Raw genomic sequence first — 6,384 nt, 5'->3', positions numbered from 1 at the left:
TATGGGTGTGTAGCCGTTTTGTGCACACATAAGCACCTGTGACACCTTTGGCAGTGCCAAGAGCCCACACATCAGCCAGAGTTGACAGCATGCCTGGCACATGCCTGAGGGGCTGCGAAACTTCCCTTCTATAATTGCATCCCATGTCAACCTGTGACAAGTCAGGCTCAACCAGCAAGGGAGCTCACTAATCACCGGCCAGACCTCCTCCATATCCTTTAGCCCCTCGCTCCCCACCCATACACACTTTCACACAAAGGAACACAAGCCCAATCAAGCGATCTGTTGTTTGCATCTGTTGGGGTAGCACCCCCGAGCGAGCCATTACATCCTCTTCTCAGCACCTGATGCCATCAGCATGACTCAACAGTCAAAGCAGCGCCGTCTCATTAGCCTGTTCTTTAAGAGGATCTGTTAATGAAGCCATTTCCCATGTATACCATCTGTTAGTCTCACCGGCGCTCCATGGCTGACACATTTTACTCATTTAATGTTAATTACAGCAAATTTGTTGAAGTTAGTGGGGAGATGAAAATGATTTTTTCCCTCTTTACTCTTACAGGATTACTAGCTGGGGATTCATGAGCTCCTTCACATCTCCCAGGAAAAGTCAGCACGGCAACGACACGCTAGGTTACCACGGGCGGTTTAACAATTTTGAAAACGAGAAGGAGATTTGTAACAAGTTAATGTGCGTGATGGCAAGTTTGTGAAAGCTGAAAGTCCTCTTGATCTTTGGTGTGGGATATCAGTGCGTGCGTGAGACCACATCTTTGATCTCAGGTGAATGATGTGTGTGAGTAAGTGAGAAAGCGAGCGACATGGCGCCGCTGCCTCCTGCTTCCTACAGATTGAGGTGAGAGCAGCCAGGTGGGGCTCGGTCGTGTCTGTGCGCCACAGTAACTGGATGTGATGGGTGGCCTCTGGGGATCTCTGCCTTAGAAGTGCTAAACGAGCGAAGCAGAGCAATCACACTGTTCCTGAGTGTGTACGTCTCCGAGACCGTCTGTGTGTGTGTGTGCCCACACACTCCAATATATGATAGCCAGTTTGCTTTCCTGTTGACACTGACTCTGAGTGGGTGTGCGTGTCTCCTATAAAGGACGCTACATTTATCCCCTGACTAAATATAACCGCCACGAGAAGGATGATGAGATAAAAAAGGTGTAAATGTGTAAATGTTGCCAGGTAACAAGCCTTTTAAGCAACAAACACCTCACGAGGCTTCAGTCGCAGGTCAGAGAAGGGATTCTAAGAGCGGCAGACAGTCCACATATGGTGGATCTTTAGTGCTGCTCCAAAACCATGACTCCAGCGGTAACGAGACTCTGGTTACAGTCTGGATGTTGTGACCTAGTGCTTCTTTCACCACTTCTGCACTGACTCAATGTGACTGAGAGCCTGAAGCCTCAGAAAGGGCAACCTGCCCCCTGCACCCTTCATTAAGCAAACAGAATTGACATAATTCGATTAACGAGCAAAAATTTCCTTCCCTTGAGACAGGAAAGGGATTTGTGTACATTTCTGCCTTTTGCACACCGGCTGTGGCTCTGTGTCCTCATGCGTGGTCATCACAACCTGCTAAATGAGCTCTCGAGCCGACAATTGCGCAACAAACGAGCGCGTGTCACGAGTTGTGTTCTTGCCGCGGGCATGCCAAGGTCCCGGAGGTGACACTGTGGAGGCTTCCATTAGAACTGGGGTCCCATGGCCCCACCATCGCCCTTGTGCACTGGAGGGTCTCACGGCCCCACCATCGCCCTTGTGAGCTGCCTGAGCTGAGGTGAATGCCAAGAAGTCTCTGAGCCACTCTATCAAGCCCCCCCCCCCCCCCACCCCCACCCCAGGGGAACAGCAGCCAATGAATTACAGATTAGATCATTGTTACAGGATCATAACAGTGATCTAATTGCCAATTTCTCATTTTAATTGAATTTGGTGAAGTGAAGAGGACGGAGATGGGATTCATGGGACGTTGTGTGGAGCCGATCGGAGCTGGTCGGCTGTTGACCGAGCACAACTCTTAATGAGGGGAAAAAAATACCACCGCTTGACATTCGGCTGCAAACTGGGCGTCAACTGCAGAAATGTCAGACTCAATATCCTTGACAGTGCCTCTTGTATGGACCGAATCTTGTTTTTGCTACGTTTTGGGTGTGGAGTCACTAAAATCAGTCAGATTGTATCGACAGCCTCATGAATCACAGTTAAATTAGAGTTTCTGAGCTGCAGCCGCTGCTCTGTTGTCCCAGCAGTGATGATTCTTCTTTGATTGTTTCTTTACTGCAGACAGCTGCAGTCTGAACCTTGAACCTGCTGCCCCCTGACCTAGGTGGAGCTAATTGGGGTTTGTGTGTTTCCGTGCCCTCACCCTGCCTCCTCCATCCCGTGTCCAGTCTGGCCCAAACAGAGCTCCACCGTTTTGTCTGATTACAGCTCGGTTACATTAGATGAGATGAGTTAGCCCACATTTTGTCTTTAGCTTTGCTTGAGAGCTGACAGCCCAATACATCTGCTGTGGCTATGGTAATTGAGATAGGGAGGGGAGGGAGGTGGATGTTAAGGAGTGAATTGTGCGTGTGTAGAGTGTGTAGAGTTGTGTAACTGGGAGGGGGAGCTTCAGTACCTGTCATTAATGAGGAGCCAAGAAGAAGCTCCAGCTTAAAGCTGTCATCGGCCCTCTGAACATGTCTGCCTCTCTCTATCATCCCTCCCTCCTCCCCCTCCCTCTGTTTGTGTGCGTGTGTTTAGAGAGTGTGAGGCGTGAGCCAGCCAACGAGCGAGTGTGTTGTGGTTCTGCAGGCTCTGGAGGTGTTGGAGTCGGAGAAGCCAGCAGACCGACTGGGATGCCCGCCGCCCTCACACCGCCGCTCCACCCCGCCTGGATTGACAGGCCAATCACAAGCCGCCGCTCGCCCTCCCTCCACACACTCTGTGCTTTCTCTCACTCCCTGCACCTCCTCTCTCTCTCTTTAGTTTCATTCCTTAACGCTCAATCCGTGCATCCCCTCCTCCTCCTCCTCCTCCTCCTCCTCCTCACACCTTTTGGTTAGAAGAGGAAGAGGAAGCCCAGCCCAGGGAGAGACGCTGAGAGGATGAAACTCTGACACGCCGGCAGACCACAGGGAAACAAGAGCACAACTGTGAGTACAGCAGTCCTTTCACCTCTCACTCAGGCTCAGTGCTGTCACACACACTTTGTGTCCCACACACACACACACACACGTCCAGCACATTTACTTCAAACCAGACTTCACTCCACACCATCCGTTCTCTGCTCATCTGTCTTTTTCAGGCAGGTAAAAATAGAACTGAAAGAGTTGCAGTTTTTTTTTAATTATTTATTTTTATTGTGTGCTTCTTCATGTGTGCTGCTGACACTGAGCTTTGTGTTGTTTACAACTGAACACAGGATGTAAACAAAGCAACAAAAGTCTGATTTACTTTTCTTTTGTCCACTTTAAAAGCGTGAATCATGTGCGGTTCACCTCCGAACGAGAGCCAGCGTTGAAATGTTTCTTTGTGTGGTTTGGCTGACAAAGTGCCCGAGTGATGGGGAAGGTCAGGTGGAAATGTTCCTGCCGCTCGCCTCATGTTGGGAGCTCCTTTTGTCTCCGCTCTTTCTTTTTATTGGCAATAAAAGAATGTGGAAATACCACATGAGGGAAGCATTCCTTTTTCTCATCTCCCATCTTAAATGCTTAAACTGCTGTAAGCCAATAGATGCATGGGGGTGGGGGGTTGTAGGTGGGGGTGGGGTGGGGGGTGGTGGGGTACTTCCTTCTCAATGGCATCCTAAGCCATTCCCGCTGCTTATTATTTAGCACTCAGCCAGGGGAGGTCTGCATGGCTGAGCTGCGCCATTTACGCCACAATATTTCCTGATTATGTTCCCGGTTCATCTCTGGCCAAGACGATTTCCTATTTCCTTCTCCCATTTCGAGCGTGGCTAGTATGATATGATAGCTGCTCACGAGTGCACAAGTGCAGACAGTGGATCTGTGCAAAGGACACGGATTGCATTTCCCCTGAAGAATGTTCCTGCTGTATTAAAAGCACGAGAGGACTGCTCGGCACTTGTCATCAGCTCCTCTAGTATTGCTGGCGAGGGGAGACGGTAGCCGTGGTGTTTACATCCAAACACTGATTTAAAGAACTCCCATTGGCCCGAGCACCACGGCTGCACAGCATCGGCCAGTGGTGTTGCAGCTTATGTTACGTTTGTGAAGCCCAGCGTGTTGTTGTGCTCCTCGCGTGCTTTGATAATCTGATGATGTAATGTGGGAAAATGTGAACATATTTGTTGACCACCCCACTGTTTATTAGATATTTGCCTTTTTATGATGCGGCTAAACACGAACTGCATCTTTGTTTAAAACTGAAGCACTTCTTATTTTCTCCAATTAGATCCCCCTGTCACTTAAAAAAAAAACTTGTTCATTTCTCATTCCAATAATTTTCTGGCATGTTCGGCTGCCACGGGTGATATTTTTCATGTTTTCCAAGTTGCTGAATCTAAATGAGCGATTGATTTTGACTGTTGGAAATGTGCAGTGGCTCCGGGGACCCAACGAGGCTCCGGCTGCACGTGTGTCAGCAAAAATGTATGAGGAGCCTGAGATTGACGTGCTCGCCTGCTCGACCCTGGCACAAGTTGTTTTTTTTTCCAACTCTTGTGGTTTGACACACACGGACACACGATGAAATCAAGGTAAACAAGACAATTATGTACCCTTTCCTTTCCTGGCTGTGAGAGCATCTGGGCAAAGGAGGGCAGTAAGACAACAAGGCCAAACTTTAATGGCAGACCTGCAGGAGAAACTTTGGACTTACTCACTACTTCCTGTGTGTGAACTGTACAACGGTGGGCGATTATAAAAGCTAGATCTCAAGAAGTAATTTAAACTCGCTCAATTAATGCAACTTTCATTTCTTAGTCGCCCGCGGCCTTCATACAAAATTTATGTAATTTAGATTCAGATAGCCCGTCAGCTTCAGACAGAGTCGCTGACCAATTTAAAGTGGGCTTTTCCAGCATTGTCGAGAAATTTATTGAAAAAAAGTTAATAGCCTTTTATGCAAGGAAACACATTTAATGACATATAGCTTTCTCCATGAAGCTGGTACCCCAGAGGTGTTGTTAGCTTAAATCTGTGATCTCTGCAATGATTAAACGGCTTGTAAAAGCCAGATAAGCTACTGGCTCACCATAAATATTACCATCTGCTTGTGTGTATGCAGCTATTGATTAGATGGTTGGTAACCAGTCGTGATCATCAATACAGATCCTTACAAAGTGAGGACCAGATAGTCTTTCCACTCTCCCTGAAGGCTCAATTACACAGCATGCAAAAGGAAATGTGGGGGGTGGATATCGGCTTCTGACAAGGTCGAATTATATATGTCAGCTTCAAATCATTTATTCAGCCGTGTCTGAATGCATAAAGAAAGACACATTCAAGGAGTCAATAAATGTTGCATGCCACAGCTTTTCAAACATTTTGATCAGATACTTTGCTGATTAAATTATATCCTCTGGAAGACCGGGACTCAGCTCCCCTCGGGTGTTTCCTCTTATTTTGCTCATAAAATCTTGGTATTATCCCTGCTGACCAAAGATAAGGCAGCAGTAATGCCTTTTCATTTGTCTGTACCGTTAGCAAAATATCTCATGAACCAATGGAACTCTCAAAGCAATAACTGGGTTGAACATGTACAACAGATTAACACTTTAAAAATGACATAAGTGACCTTATCGGACACAAAAATAACAATAGCAGTCAGTTTTGCACATATTGAGCTCTAATTTGATGTGGTAGTAGATGAGATTAATCCACAACTCAGTAATGGTTCAAATCAGATCTGAAAATAAAGAAACTGTAAAAACTAAACTGTCATTACCAATTGAAGTGATGCGTTAATGAGCAAAGTATTTGACAAACCTAGTTTGTACAAAGATGCTTGCGACACATTATTTTATACTAAAGAGGCTATACATCAACTATTTTACAAATATTGTGGTGAAAGTTGGTGTGGTGTTAGCTCAGTCTGTCACAAAGCACTAACTGATCATACAAGATCCCACAAGACGGGCGGAGAAAATTTTTAACATTTAACTATAAAACCAAAACTCCATAAATGTTCAACATGAAATATTTTTAGTCTAAATGTGGATGTCGAAGGCGGAAGGTGAAAAACATTCCTTCAAGTCTTTAATTTATATTTGAGTCAGTTTACATTTGATCCAGTTGATCACAATATTTTACTACAGAGACTTGAATATGATATTGGGATTACAGGAACAGTTCTAAATTGGTTTAAATCATAGTTATCTGATAACAAAAAAGGTTGAATCATGTCATCTGGACTTCGTTTTTTTGTTAA

The sequence above is a fragment of the Nematolebias whitei genome, chromosome 15 (assembly GCF_014905685.2).
Source record: "Nematolebias whitei isolate Nwh7 chromosome 15, NemWhi1, whole genome shotgun sequence".
Lineage (NCBI taxonomy): Eukaryota > Metazoa > Chordata > Actinopteri > Cyprinodontiformes > Rivulidae > Nematolebias > Nematolebias whitei.
This window is presented reverse-complemented; position numbering follows the sequence as displayed.